At 41.2% G+C, this 16,561-nt stretch overlaps 1 long non-coding RNA gene across 1 annotated transcript; it reads left to right on the top strand.

Annotated features, from left to right (window-relative positions):
* Positions 1-10,116: 10,116 nt before the first annotated feature.
* Positions 10,117-12,754, top strand: LOC144537382 (uncharacterized). The gene is made up of 2 exons (XR_013503852.1): positions 10,117-10,218; positions 11,480-12,754. It is a non-coding gene; the product is annotated as an uncharacterized LOC144537382 (long non-coding RNA).
* The last annotated feature ends 3,807 nt before the right edge of the window (positions 12,755-16,561 follow it).

The raw sequence follows: 16,561 nt of genomic DNA, 5'->3' as shown, positions 1-16,561 counted from the left end.
TCTGGTATCATCTCCATCTGGGAACATACAAAACAAGAGAAGGAGAAAGAGAGCATTAGCGTGCTGTAGTGTCTGCTGCAGTGTAGCTCTCAAAGAGCCATGCTGAGGACACATTCAAGTATGTATGTTATGCAAGTCTACTGTCAGACTCCCTAAAACCAGCTACAAGATTACTACGACAACTTTGAAAAAAAGGCATCATCTATCTGCTGACGGTTATAAATATTTCATTCCAACATCAACCCACAGTTTACAAACTGAGTGATTGCATGCTACTGTTCTTTTGCCTTGAGAAATAAATGCACAAAAATGTTGCTCATGCAACTGTATTTGATTTATTTTTAGATTATTTGAGTGGTTCTGTAGAGAAAATAAAGACAGTTTCCAGATGATGCAGTGAATCAAGGGGAAACTGGTACAGACCAGGATGCTGTGTGACAAACTAAGAGCTTCCTGAGACAAATGATGCCTCAAAACCTCTCTGCAGTAAAAGTTATATTATCAATGAAAACTTATGACCAATAATTAAATGTCAGAAGGACTGGAATAGCTTTTCAGGAAAAAGAAGAAGAAGAAATTCAAAGCACAAAAAGTACTTAACAGCAGCGTAGTTCTGGGGCTCAAGAAATGCCCCTCTTTGAGCTCCGGCGGCATAATTCTAGCACGGTGGCAAGCACTAAGTCTACAGCCTACATCATGGACTGGGCATTGATTTTAGAGGCTATAATTTATTTATCTTACATCGGATGCCAAATGGATGTTTGCCCGGAAAAAAAGTCTGCTGACTACAAAGCTGAAGCTGAGCATGAGCAGTGCAGCAGAAAAGGTTTGAGAGGAGGAGGAAGTTTCTCCAGATGACATTAGGGCTCCATAGCTGAGACAAAAAAAGGAAGGGTAGGAGAAGGATAAGATGGCTACTTATGAGCATTTGCAGCAGATAGCGTGTCTTCAAGTGCTGTAATTACCTCGGAGGAAACAGGCGCTTTTCTCTCGAGGATGTTCGGCAGACAGGTGATTAATGAGCAGAATTAGGAGCCATATTTTTCTGTCTGCATGTATGCATGACTCTTACATCTTGACTTCACAGATGGACCTGGCATCCACTTTTGTATCAGGGAGACGTCTTTAACTGTGAGGAAGGATTAATTGTCCTCAAGTCTTGGCGTTGGGCTGTTTCAAGTCATCAATTTCAGCCTCCTCTTTTACAAACTTCTCAGTGGTTATATGGGCTGGCTGTGCAGTCTATATATGTCACCTGAGGAGAGTAAAGTTAGGGTTCCACTTGAAGACAGATGCTTTACTCTGGTCTACACTATGTGTAGACCAGAGTAAAGCATCTGTCTTCAGTTGCTGCAGGAAAACATGGTCACAGTGATGGTGGAAAACGGTTTAATTGGTTCTCAAACATTTCATCATGGAAAGTCCTATGGGGCTATTAAAAAAGCTTTTCATTAACGCACAGTGTCCAGTGCAATACTAAATTGTTTTTTAATTAATTATTCCTAGTTCTTTGTTTTAATTAAAATCTTTTACTGACTTTTGTCAAAGCAGTAACACAAGCAACATGTTGTCATTGCTTCATTGATTATTGCAATTTGCATTATTCTCTTCTGACTGTAATATGTTCTTTAACTATTTATAATTACTGTATGTCATTTTCTTTATCATTGCAAACTCTTTTGATGCTAAGAGCACCAAGCTTGGAACTCTATTCAAGCTCTATTCTGGTGTCGGCGCACAATGCAGTGCCGCACCAGTGAGCTGGTATTTTCCTGCGGCGCCCTGACGTTTTATCTCTTCGACTGCGCTGGTTTGGTATCATAGTGACTCGCCATGCATCCCAGCAGAAGCAGAGGTGCAGGAGAGGGTGCAGAGGAAAATCCAGTGGCGCACTGCGATCTTGGTTTCACTAATAATTGTGTCTTGCGTGGTCCACTGCCTGCCTGCTCAGAGCAGGGCGGCAGCTCAGCACACTGTTATTCCTTAAACGCTTAGTAAATCTATGTGGTGAGGGCACACACCCATGTAAACCTTGCTAACATTACACAAACTCATTTATTAATGTTTTGTTAATCTTTCCACTTTTCTACATTTACTTATACATTATTCTTACCAGCTTTGTAATCTACGACAGTAAGTAGCCTGAAGGCCTTTCCTTTTCTCTGGCCATCTGAAGGCAGCAGGTATCTGTTCCATCTGCAGTCTCTAACTGAGTGATGATGTGCAACGTCAAGGGTCAATTGTGCACAGCAGATCAATTGGTTACATTTTGTGCAATCAGCACCAGACTATTACAAAATACCAAACTTGTCATCTTGATGAATTATTCTACATTTTCTACTGCAAATCACCAGTTGTGTTGGAGATGGATGCATAGATTCATTTTAACTTCTTTCTGTGCTAATAACTCCCTCAGGGCTGTCCGGTCCTGCCAGTTCTCCCTCTGTGTCTCCATCCATGTTACAGTAAAAAGTACGGTTTGATGAATGGATAATACATATTTGCCTTCATACCAGCAGCCCAATTCGTGTCCTGTCTCAGACTAGAGATGGTATGTGTCCACTGGCAAGTGTCATTTCCACGCTTACTATTCATTGTCTATGTGAGCAGCTGTTCAATGCCTTCTGGTAGTGTCGTGCCGACTTTCGAGAAGCGGGGCGTCTAGTTGCCCACCGCTAATTTGCATAAAGTTGAATCCAGGCTACTTTATGCAAATCAGGGACTGCCGGCTCGACACGCCTCCTCTCGAAAACTCACGCGTGGCTTATTTCTGAATAAAATGTTTCCAGAAACACATTTCTATGAAGTATTTTTGTAAAATAAGAGACATTTTTCCTAACGAGCCACCATGTTTGGAATCTGGGAGCAGACAGCACTACGACTGAAGCTTTCGTCCAATCAGGTGCAGCCATCGCGGTTGTAGGAAGGTGTAGCCTGTTTTCTTTGCTTGTCAGTGGTCATTGAAGAGAAATTGATAACTGCTAGCGGCAAGCCCACCAAGCGTCCAATGCTGGAAAGCATTTCCCAATAAAACATTTCCTGAGGGTAATGACATGATTTTAGTTGCCTAACTGTACCATACTGTTGATGCTGTATGCAGATGTTGTAGGAGTGACCAAGTAAAAAACACTGGCAGTGAACGTTTTGCACTGATTTAATTAAAGAATGAGTACACTGACTATACTAAATAAGTTGAATAGGTTTTAAGATCTGTGTTTTTTTAATTTCATTTCCAAAGCTTAAAATAAACCCAATAGTGGCCAAAAGTAGTTGCCGTATTTGGTGACTAAAAGTTGTCCATCATAGCAATGGTAAAACACTAGGTTGGGACAAAGCTGAAAAGCTGAAAAATATACATAGACTGGACAAATCACAGATTGTTTCTACCAACTTGTCTTTGACCGTCAGGAAGGAGCATAAACCTTAGTGGTAACTAAATACACTATACTACACACTGAACGGCTGGTCATTAACCACTGGAGTTCTGGAGGTAGACAACCACACAAATCATGTGAGAATATCAACTGTTGTGTTCTTTGCACTGAAAAGGCTAAAACAACAAGGAAAATAGATGTAGAGGCTGATGGGGAAGCGAACTGTATAGCCCACAGAGGGAGTTGGAGGAATCTCCATTCCTCTTCTTCTTGTTTTGTGATTAACAATTTCAATTCCTCTTCTTTTTTTATTATTCACCGGTATGTGTCACGCAGCAACACACAAGTGACGCCAACGGTCACTGGTGTCAGTCACAAATATCAAACATGTTTAAAATAATCGTCTTGAATCTGCCAACTGTCAACACCAACTGACCAAAAATGGAACAGACCCCGTACACCTTGGTTCTGTTAAGCCAAGTTCAGAACAAAGATTCGCAACAAGACAAAACCACTTTACAACATCGCAGAGAAAGTTTGCAGCAGTCTGAAACGGCCCATCTCAACTCGACATAAACCAGCTGATGGCGTCGCCTGGGACTCAGCCTGTCAAGTCGTCAGTGCCTGATTTTAGAATGTAAGGAACATCACCTGCTAATAGAGAAGTCAGCTTGTAAAGTCAGCTTATAAACTACAGAAATAAAATGATTCATAATTCCATTTTTATTTCTATGTTACAAACTGTACACTGGTCGAAATGGAGTTTTAGACAGAGGCTAAAGCGCCGTCAGTGACTAAAACGAGGGAGTGCCTAGAACAAAGTTGTGAATCAGAGAAATAAAACGTTTTCCACTGATTCACCACTAGAAATGCAGCTGTAGCAAGCATCTCACTATCGCTAACGTTATTCGCATTCATATGTTGACACAACAAATGATATCCAGCTAAAAAAGAGCCGGAAAGTCCCAAGTTGGAGCGGAAATACAAAGAGTCGTTGCTATCGAGATGATACACCGTCTCGTCTCATTGCCGTAAACTGGCAGGTTTCAGAACATTGCAAAGTGGTGCGTTGCAAGTAGTTGCAAGTTTCAACTTGTCTCATGGCGAAACTTTGGTCTGAACTGGAATAGAATTGGCTCAACAGTCCTAATGTGTAGGAACTAACATTTCCACCGCTGTTGCTGTGGGCATATGTAAACAGGGAGTTTGATGCTTTTATTTGTTAAAATCCTAAGTTACCAATTTTAGAAATATGTACTCCGCAACATGCACCCACCCCCAGAGATATTTTTTGATTTAATGATGTGTTTCTTTACTTTTGGAGCTGGAGCTGCTCCTGAGCTAATCCAGCAAATTAGCAAAAAGAGCAAACTTTCAAGAGATACCATACTAACTCAAAAAACAGAACTCTCCCTCAAGGTTTATCGGGACACAGACTAATCACACAAAACAGTATTTTAAGGAACAAACAGCTAAATGTGTGTGTGTGGAAACAGTGGGGGAGGATAAAAGGACTGACAATATGAATCATTTTTGTTTTCAGGACAATATCTTTCTGCTCAGTCCCCGGGTCAGCTGACTGTGCTCACCTTGTTCACATATTGGTAATAAATCCACATCTGGTTTCACCTCTGCCTTTCAAATATTTTCAAATATTTTATCCAAATTGACTCTTTGAATTTACAGGCACTAAAACTTAAAATTAGTCAGTATTTTATGAGTGTGAACCCATTAGTCACCCAGCACTGTGCAAATGCAATTAAGGTAATTGTCACATAATGAATGTCCAATATCAATTCAGAATCCTGGCATTTATCATCCGCTGTAAAAGGCATTTATCTGCCACTAAGATGTTGCTGCTGTGTGTCATAAAAAAGAACAGATAAAAATGTTAAACCTTTTATAGAGAATAATCACTCTGTTGCATTTAACAACAACAAAATAATTACTTTTTCTTTATCTAAATGTACCTGACAAATGTTCCCAGAAGTAAGTTTGGAGCCTGTGACAGCAATGTAAAAGTTTTCAATGACACTGTCGGAATAAACCTCCATTATTTTCCCATTTATATTTCATTTCTATCGCATGAGTGCCTTCTGAGCCAAAGCCACGGCCGCTCACAAGTATCTCAATTTCAATCTCTTGTCTTTTTATTGCAAAACCCTTCCACCATGACACGCTGCCATTCTTCATGCAAATCTCAAATTGACTTCTTGTAAAATGTGCTCTGCAATTATTGTGCATCAAAAGAGCTCCATTGAGTTGCTGCGACTAAATTAACGTCACATGAAGAAAAATTGTTATCATTTAAACTGAAATATAGACTAGACCACCCTGTGTTGCTGTGATTGTATTACAGCTCTTACTGTGACGGGATAGGATATCGTGTGAGAGCCCTGACCCCGCATGATAAGACATGCACGGCCATTGAAAATACATTAAAAAGACCAAATATTTAAACAAGTTTATCCAGCAATCATCAGTTTTACAAACACCAACACTCAGAGGAGGTTAAACTGCGGTCATGGACTTCATATGACACATTAAACTTTGTAATCTTAAACTATGGTGGTGGAGGAAATGGGTCATTATATACTGCTGTGAAAAGCTTATCATCACCAGTTTCCATAATGTGATGCCATCTTAGTATTTTATTGAAAGACAGATAAAAAAAATAGATAACCCTGGACACATAACCCTACATCTATATTGTCCTTTAAATATCATAGGAAGCAGTAATATTCCACTTAAATGCATCTGTGATGTGATACACGACAAAATCAATCTCAAGACATATGGATTTAAGTATATGTTTGTGTATACCGTGAATGAAGCTACATACAGAGTTAAACTCTACAATTAATTTCAGAATTAGATTAGACCACCTTTAAAGGTACAGGATACTCAGAATCAGTGGGACCCTGACTCCATGACACCTGGCAAAAAACAATCAAACACAGCAATAAAAAAAAAACATCCACAACCTATGGAAGTTAAGCATATTAATTCATTATTACATTCACTGCAATTGTTTCTCGTAAGTTTCATGTGACAAATAAATGTATGAATTGATTGATTGACACACAAAGGCCATTCCGAAAAAAGACTTAGACTTCTCTTTATTGATCAGAACACTTGTATAGAAAATAAATAGGTATAAAAAATACAATAACAATAAACTTTTAGCTAAATATAGGAAGTAAACAAACAGTAAAAAACAATAAACTACAGATAAATAAAGATAAATATATAGGATTGTGTATGGCATTGTGTTATTATACAGCGAATAAATAAATGACATTTAGCATAAATTAGCAGTTAAGAGCAGTTGTCCCGGTATGTATGTGAGTAGATTATTAATTAATTAATCTTGCACAGTGAATGAGTGAGTGGCTACCACTCCTTCCCTTCCTTCCTGTTCTGTTCCGTCCTCTTTACCCTATTTCCTCCTCCCCCCGAGTGAGAAGTTATAGAGTATGATGGCATGAGGGACAACGGAGTTCTTGAGTCTGTTGGTCCTACACTTGGGAAGGAGCAGCCTTCCACTGAACAGGCTCCTCTGGTTGCTGATGACAGTGTGCAGGGGGTGGCTGGCATTGTCATTAATGTCCAGCAGTTTGTCCAGTGTCCTCCTCTCTGCCACCGTCACCAGTGAGTCCAGCCTCATGCCGACCACAGAGCCGGCCCACCTGATCAGTTTATCCAGTCTGGAGGTGTCCTTCTTGGATATGCTGCCCCCCCCCCCCCAGCACACCACAGTGTAGAAGAGGACGCTGGTAACCATAGACTGGTAAAACATCCACAGCAGTTTGCTGCAGATGTTGAAAGACCGCAATCGCCTCAGGAAGTACAACCTGTTTTGTCTCAGCTCCCTCTAGCAGGACTGGTCGCGGTCTTGGTCTGGACCTCCCAAAGTCAATGACCAGCTCCTTCGTCTTAGAGGTGTTGAGCTGTAGGCAGTTAGTGTGACACCAGAGAGCAAAATCCCCCACCAGACTCCGATCTCCTCTCTGTCACCCCTGATACACCCAACGATGGCTGTGTCATCGGCATACTTCTGTATGTGACACAGCTCCAAGTTGTAACAGAAGTCCAAGGTGTACAGGGTGAAGAGAAGAGGGGCCCTGGGGGGCTCCAGTGCTGCTGACCACAGTGTCAGACATGGTGTCCTTCAGCCTGACGTACTGTGTACTGTCAGTGAGGTAATCCTTGATCCACTCCCATCCTGTTCAGTTTGTCCTGAAGTATAGGGGGCCGGATGGTATTAAAGGCACTGGAGAAGTCCAAGAAAAGGAACCTCACTGTGCCGCTTCCCTTATCCAGATGGGAGTGGACTCGGTGTAGCATGTAGAGGATGGCATCCTCCACACCAACATCTGGCTGGTACGCAAACTGCAGGCAGTCCTGGGCGTGTTGTACCTGAGGTCTGAGGAGGCTGAGGAAGAGCCGCTCCAATGTCTTCATCAGGTGTGAAGTGAGTGCCACCGGTTGGAAGTCGTTCAGCTCGCTGGGCCTGTTCTTCTTGGAAACCGGAACGATGCAGGATGTCTTCCAGAGGGTGGACACTCTCCCTAGCTGCAAGCTAAGGTTGAAGATCGGTTGTAGTGGTTCCCCCAGTTCTGCAGCGCAGGTCTTTAATAGTCTCGGACACACTTTATCCGGACCTGCTGCTTTCCTGGGCTGGAGCTTCCTTAGCTGTCCTCTGACCTGGTCTGTGGTGATGTGAGGTGGGGGTTGTGTTGAGGTGGGGGGTATTGTGGTGTCAGGGGGGCGGTGTGTAGAGGGAAGAAGGAGAGATGGCTGCGGTGAGGGTGGGGGTGGGTAGAACAAGGGCTGGTTAAACCTGTTGAAGAAGTCATTCAGCTCATTCACTCTCTACATTGTCCCCCCTGTAGCTCTGGTGTTGTGACCTGTGATGGTCCTCACACCTTCCCAGACCTCCCTCATGTTGTTCTCCCTCAGCTTCTGCTCCACCTTTTTCCTGTAGCTGTCCTTAGCTTCCCTCACACAGTGTTTCACCTCCTGCTGTGCTGCATTCATGGCCTCCCTGTCCCTGCTCCTGAAGGCAGCCTTCTTCTTGTTGAGGACAGCCTTGACTACCTGCGTTACCCATGGCTTGTTATTAGGGTAACAGCGGACAGTCTTGATGGGGGAGACCAGAAGTTCAGGTAGTCCGTCAGACAATGTGTCATCCACTATGTCCTCACCATGCGGGTTGATCAGCACATCCCAGACTGTGGTGTTGTCACAGTCTCTCAGGGCACTTTCCATCTCAGGGGACCACCTCCTGATGGTGCGAGTTGTCACCGGCTGTTTTTGTACCAGGGGAGTGTACAGTGGCTGTAGGTGAACCAGGTTGTGATCAGACTTCCCCAGTGGGGGGAGGGGAGTCGCTTTGTATGCATCCCTCACATAAGCATGCAGGAGATCAATTGTCCTGTTGTCTCTAGTAGGACAGTCTACAACCTGGTGAAAAACAGCCAAAGTAGAATCCAGAGTTGCATGATTAAAGTCCCCAGAGATGATCATAAAAGCCTCAGGGTGCTGTGTCTGCAGCCTTGCTGTGACGGAGTGGATCTTCTCACAGGCAGTGGCTGCGTCCGCTCTCGAAGGGATGTAAACACAGACGGTAATCACGTGACTGAACTCCCTCGGCAGATAATATGGCCGCAGGCTAACAGCTAACAGTCTCTTTTGTGTCTCTGTTGGCTCTCATGGCAGTGAATCCCAGCAGGTCCACGTTAGCATCCGGTACAAGGTGGTTTAGCCATGTCTCCGTAAAGATGAATAAGCTGCTCTCAAGGTAGATCAACTCGCTGATCTTGTTCGGCAGCGAGTTCACATTCCCCATGATTATGGAGGGAATCGATGGCTTGTAGCGCCTCCGATTCTCCGCTAGCTTGGCCTTTAGCTTAGCCCCAGCCTTGCAGCCCCTGGGTCTCCTCCTCAGCCCTGCCGGGATAGGGTGCCGTATCCCAGCTCGTCCCTTTGTGCGCAGAGCCAGCAATTCCTCTCTTGAGTAAGTGATAAAACTGGCTCTTGGTTGCATTTTAAAATTATAAATATTAAAATATCAATAGGATATATATGAAACAAACAATCTCTTGGCAAGAAGAGTAAAAAAAGTAGAAAGAAAGAGGATAAAAACGGTTAAAAGAGCTAAAAACTGGAGAGCTACTGGACAAAAAAAACAGACACACAAAGGTGGCTACATGACATCACTACATTTAATAGCATTACATCTACATGTAGCTCTTTGATCATTTTTGTATTTTTAAATGTAACCCGGTTAAAAGCATGAGGTGATAAGTAATGCTTGTAGTATCATTTTAATAATCAGAGCATATAACTAATGTGATTAAAAAGGTTGAAATTTATTTAAAAAGTTATGATAAAAATGTTAAAAGCAGTTTAAAAAGTATTTTATGTTTATTGTTTTATGTAAAAGATGTATTTCTGAAAACTGTCTAAACCAGCATTTATGGGGTTAATAACGATGAGGTCTGGGTTTTTTTTTTAAGACAGAGAGGGAGAGAAGAAAAAAGCATTGAGGGTGAAGCCCAAGAGTGAGCGTGACACAGAGATTTTCTGAGTTAATTTGTGAATTAGTAGTGCACGAACCATTGTGTAACTTGTGTCTTATGATTGTTTGCACGACAACCAGTGAGAGGAGTGACAAGCTGCATATTGAGAAACAGGAGGAATTTCTACACGAAGTTCAGAGACTGTTTACTTACTGGAGTCAGTTCATTACAAGTGAACGACATTTTCTAGTTAAAGTTTGACAGTTGAGCCTGCTCCTGTGACTGTTGGAGAAAGAACTGGACAGAAACATTAACTCAAGGTATCCTTCATTTTGTTTGCTCGCTGACAAGTGAAACGGCCATTAAGTTTTGGGCCACAACAGACACAAGCACCGCATCAGGCCTGCTATGGTATTTTAGTTTTATAATAATTTTGGTTGCCGGCTTTAGATTGCATTAAGGTGTGTGTGGGCCCACAAATTATGTTGGTTTAACTGACTTTGAAGTTGGTACATTGAGGTTTTCTGAATTAATCCATTTGAGGGTTAATAGTGTTTAAATTGTTGTCTGTGCATTTATATATGGTACAGTAGTGAGAGTGTTTCTTTAAAAGACAACACTGGAGAGGGAGAATTCATTTCCAGTGTTGTCTTAAAAAGAGGGACAATTCAGTGCAGTATTTTCCTTTAAAAAAGAGGGACATTTTATGTTGAAGGTTTAAAAAAGAACAGATAATAATTTCTTTATTGAGTAAATAATTGAGATATATTTTTCTAAAACCTTGTGTTGTGTTACTTTATTATTTACCTGGAAAGAGGTTACTCTTTTATTCTGAGAGAGACATATACAGACACATATGGTTAAAAATCCTCATTAAAACTATAGTTTAAGAAAGGAGAATTCACAGGGCAGGCTAGAAAAACATTTCATGTGTGTACTTTAAAAGAGAGATCCAAGATAACATTTAAAACTGAGTTAATCAGGGTTAAAACACATTTGAAAAATACCTTAAAAGAACCCAAAAGCCCTGCCCTCATCAATTTCAATACTGAGGGGAGCGCTACATAAACATTAGTATTTTGTAAGTATTTGTCATGTCACAGAAACCACAGAGTGAATTATGTGTTTTAGATGTCATTATCATACTGTCTGTGTTTTTATGACAGTGCTCTGCAGTCTCTGACAACTGACATGCGCCTGCTGTCAACCCATCCCCAGCTCTCTGGAGCTCTGTGCCGCTGACAGGCCACCAGTAGACATTAACCTTATATTTTTATGTTCATAAAATGTAACTGAATTCTGGAATATGTAGAATATTACTGGAAACATTCATGTAAACTCACATCACAACATCTGCTGTATTGTTCCGAGCAGATACAGCAGACCAGCCAGATTAAGCTGCCTCTAGCTAGTGTGCAGTGTTGCCAGGTTGGTTGAAAAACAGGGAATTGACCCACTAATACCAGTTGAAAGATTTAACTGGTATTAGTGAGCCATAAAATACGCTTTAAATCATTCCCTGTCATTTCTAGTCGTCTGTCAATGACAACTTTCTTCTTTTTTTCCTGTTGGATTCTGCAGACTAGACGCTGCAATGGAGTACTGCTGCCCCTGACAACTTTCGCTGGATGCTTATCCAAGTATTTGAGAACGTTGGAAGATGTTGGAGCTGCTCCCTCCGCGACCCGATACCAGATAAGCGGACGACGAAGATGGATGGATGGAAGATGTTGGAAAATGATCCCACCTAAAACTTAACAAAATATGATTGGCTAACCATCTTAGTCTTTACACAAAAATGTCTATCTCTGTAGGATCCTTTCAATAATGTTGTCAGACAGTTTTAATAACAATCTGAGCTGTCAGTGGCAGCACATTTAATGGATGGAAAAATAATGGTGCACATAATAATAATAATGATAATTGCCTTATCATCGGATTCATGACTTTAGCCTGACTTACAGTAGGTCCAAGTAATGTGACTCTTTATAGGAATGTAGATTTGTTATTATGTGTGGCTTTAAGATACTTTGTGTTCATTGTTTTTTTAACTGATATTTGATGTTTTGTGAAACTTTTAATGCTCTGCACAGAACATCACACACATTCTATATTTAGATGTGAACAAAATCCTGTACCTAAAGTTCCTAAACAGTTTAACAGCTCTTGGCTATGTTCCCTGCACATCTGGATCCATTTTGTTGTTAGCTGGTGTCTCTCTTATCTTACAACTGGCCAAATGTGCACTCTGTGACACATTGTCATGATATTCCCAGGGTTTAATAGCAGAAAATGTCTCAACAATCTGAACCACCATGTTTTGGTGTCAGTCTATCAGAATCAAAGAGCAAGGCTTTCTTTGTAGAGCCACCATTTGCACTGACTCTCAATAATGATAAAAGTAGAAATCCATCATGTTAGAGGTAGAAAACAGACCAGCATCTGCTGTAGCAATATGATGATATGTTCTGCGTAAGACAAATGTAACCCACCGGTTAATGTTCTCAATTTTGAGCTAATTATAAACAAGATCATGGCCCATTGATGAGGAATGTAGGACCTCATGAGCTGAAGTCGAGGTAGATGACGCAACCTTGACACGTCGACCATCACAAATTAATGATGTTTAAAAATTTAAGAGTATCCCTAGAAATGTTTTATCTTTCTTCAACTGGTGTTGATGCTGTGAAGGAATCTTCTGCAATAGGAAGCATGGAAGCTAGAGTCAGAATAGGTTGTTTGATTTGATTAATATCATAAAAAGACAGCTTCCATATTAAAAATACAGAGCAATCTTCTAAAGAGATACTGTATAGTGACTGACACAATCAGAATAAAAGTCCTGTTTATTGCCGAGTAGGTTTTCACATACAAGGAATTTGCTTTGGTGTATTGGTGCATAGACAATAAACAAATACAGAGTAATAAAAAATTAAGATAAGCAGTCAAGCCAATGAGCTGGGAGGAGGCCTCGGGGAAGACCCAGGACTAGGTGGAGGGATTATATCTCCAACCTGGCCTGGGAACGCCTCAGGATCAGCCAGTTGGAGCTGGTTAATGTGGCTTGGGAAAGGGAAGTTTGGGGGGCCCTGCTGGAGCTGCTGCCCCCGCGACCCGACCCCAGATAAGTGGGCGAAGATGGATGGATGGAGTCAAGCCAACAAGAGACACCAATCCAGAAAAGAATTGACAATGGATACTTACATCCAGTGGCGTTTTTATATCAAAGAAATTGTTGAGGCACAATTTCAAAAGATGGGCTACATACCAGTAAAACTAGAATACTCTATCTCACTCTGTTAACATGTCAACAAAACGCATGGCTCCACAAAACAGACAGTGTTGTAACGTGAACATAAACAACTGGCTACCAGCGCCAGTTGTTTAGCAGTCAATAGGTGACTGCAAGCCCAGCTACAGGCACCGCCACCTGACGGTGCTTTTAGGGGCCATGGTAGTAAAGTTAACTTCATGCGGCGATGCATACAGATTCATTCTATGACAGCAACCGAATATGTACACACTCGTCACCATCTAACGTAGCTAATATCAATCGATCCAACACAACATGATCGATGTACGGACCAGCACCACAAAGGTAGGATGATAAAATGTGTTTTCACTCACCAAGGCTAAGGGCTCTCTAAGAGAAAGGCAACGCGGCGGTTCTTCCTCTGGGAAAACTTATTTTGTAAGCTAACCACTCCACGTTTAACCGCGGTTACTTTTACCAGCAGTTTGAGTGATGACAATATCCCGAGGCTGGTGGGCACCAAAGCGTTTTAATTCCAGTTTCTCCTCCAAAAGGTTAAAACCTCTGCTTGAGTATTAATTCCACTTCGATAATTTTTCAAGTTAGCTAGAGACGATAACACAATCTCCCCTCTTCGCTCTTCTTGCCGACTGTTGGCGCCGCACCAGACAGCCAATCATATCTGAGACATGAAATGACGCTGTCATGGGGCTACGGGCCGTCTGCCCCACTGGCCATCAAATTTCTGTGATCTACATTAAACACACTAACACTCTGAGCATGCATATTAATAATTTCCCATGTAATATGCACATTGCATTGTGTGTGAGGGGCTAGCCCCATTCTGACACATTCAGGCTTCCGTAGTCTACCGCGAACACGGGAGAACACAGTCTGAATCAGCAAGGCAGGGGCAGAATGTGAAATAAAATCCTACCACAAATGAAATACAATTTAGGAAGATGTTATATTCATAGAAGACAATACATTATAGATGATAATTATCTTAAATTAATTAAAAATAACATAACATTTGTTTGCATTTCTTTGTGTTGACAAGGCTGTGCCCCACCTGCCCCTAATGACCAGTCGCCACTGATACTTTAAAATAAACAATCTCCAACTTGAAATACAAGACATGTCATCATCTTAAAAGAGGCAACCTGTCTGAAAACTGATCAACAACAAATCAAATGCACTGTGCAAGACATCAAATGCTTACTTCAGCAGGCTTCTCTGCCCACTGGCTTGAAGACCAGTGGGTTAGACAAGGCAGTCAGCCTTAATACAGTACATATAATGTCATACTCTAGTGGTTGCTATCAATACTGGCCATGAAGCAATTCCTTCCCAACGTGATTCCAACCTCAGAACTTAGGAACAAATACACACTTGTCTTATGGTCTATGAACCCTGATGGCAAGAAAGTCCATATTGGACAATTCTGCCAAAGCTTGGATTATGTTCAAGATACCCACTTGATTTGGACAGAATGCTAAGCTTCATATTGACTTCCACTGAAGTTTAGAATACATCTTTTGCACATAAGGACTGTGGGTTTTTCGACAATGGTGTAGTCAAAAGGGATTACTTCTCAGCCTGTATAGACAAGAGGAATCATTACAGCCACCAATAACTCATGCACTCAAACAGCCTTGAAAAAATCCAAACCTGTCCATGCACACTGCTTATTCCATGTTATAGCACGGGTGTACAAAAGAGAAACTTACCAGTTCTGCTCCTAAATCTGTAAAGGTTTAGGTTTGCTACACTTGTTCTGCCATTGTGAGACTGACCTTCTCTTACCTTATCAAAATAAGTGGGACAGCTTCCATGTATAACGTATAACGATTTTATATGCTCTTTTCCTCAATTCAAAACCAGAGTAGTTCTCTCAACGTATACAACTCCACTTATGATTACTAACACTCGTGAGTTTGTTTACTTTGTTCAATGCAAAATAATTCATCTTATGAATACATATCACCAAACCTCTAGGGCAATGCAATAGAGGAGTAATCACTGCATGTGTAAGGGATCTACAAACTGACAGCATATTGATACTCAGTGACACATCTCCAATTATGATGGATGTGTTTGGCACCATCAAGATCCATTACAGCCAGGACAACTTAATCACATCCGATAATGAGCTATGAATGTTTTTAATGAATTTCACATTCAATCTCTTCTCCAGCTGAGGCTATCGGTGGCAGTGTGCCTCCTCTTTAAGAACAAAGTGAGGCTGTAGTGGGTGTAAAGTTAGAGTACATAAAGCACAGTAGTGTGCCCTGTAAAGTGTTTCCTAATTACAATGCTCACTGACTCCCGCTTGAAGATGTTTTGGGTCTAAGCTTAGTTGTTAACCCTAATTACATCCCACAGCTGACATGGGTCCCATTCACATGCAAACAGTAATCCCCTTCACAGTCCATTGGTTTATGACAAGAGCTATGTTAATTACATGTAAAGCCTGCAATTGTGCGTGTAGAAAACATGAAAGTGCTTGAATTGTGTACAATTACTCCATTACTTAATCCAGTGAAGGGGAAATGATCCTTTGACAAGCCAATGTTACAGGAATTAAAGACCAAAGGAGCGATCTTATTGAACTGTGAGATGCTCTCAAAGCAACCAAAAGAAGAGGTACAAGATGGTTTTTGGGACTGACACTAAAATGTCATAAAGTCACATGCACTGCATCGCTGTTATCATCTCAGCTCTATTCATGACTCTCATACACACTTTGGCAGCCATATTACTGTTGCAATGAGGACATAACAGTCCCAGTGTGCAACAGCGAGGTCAAAATCAGAGATTTGCCCTCTTTTCAGCTACTGCTGTTGAAACAAGCCGTGCAGACATCCTCAGACATGCACCTAACTCTCTTTGTGTCGTAGCTCGACTCCCATAGCGTTAGCGTCATCAAATTACAATTAGTCGCCCGGGCCCAAAGGTCTGCTAGAATGCTTTCAGCTCTTCCATCATCTTTTCAAGTTTCATCAAAATTGCTGCACATAGACAAATACGTTTTTGTGTGATTATGTCTTGGCATGTATCAAAATTCCAGTTCATAACATGCCAAATGCTTCTATAAAACATGTCTTTTTATTTAGGTAATTTTGTTATTTTCGTAAAAATAATTTGTGCAGCAGAGGACCTTTGATGACTATCACCCACTTAAAAACCTTTTAGTTTGAAACTGCCTTTTTATGCCATAAAATCCACAAAATGGTGGTGCTTTATCAGCCATCTTAATTTTTTAACAATGTTACCACACTGCACATAGCTGTACATACGTACATATCTGTGTATATAATGTTCATTCAGAATATCCATATTTATTCTGTTTTTCTTATTATACATTCTGTTAATACACTGCATATATCTATATCTATATTATTCTTACT

This window comes from Sander vitreus, chromosome 22 (assembly GCF_031162955.1).
Source record: "Sander vitreus isolate 19-12246 chromosome 22, sanVit1, whole genome shotgun sequence".
Classification (NCBI taxonomy): Eukaryota; Metazoa; Chordata; class Actinopteri; order Perciformes; family Percidae; genus Sander; species Sander vitreus.
This window is presented reverse-complemented; position numbering and strand designations above follow the sequence as displayed.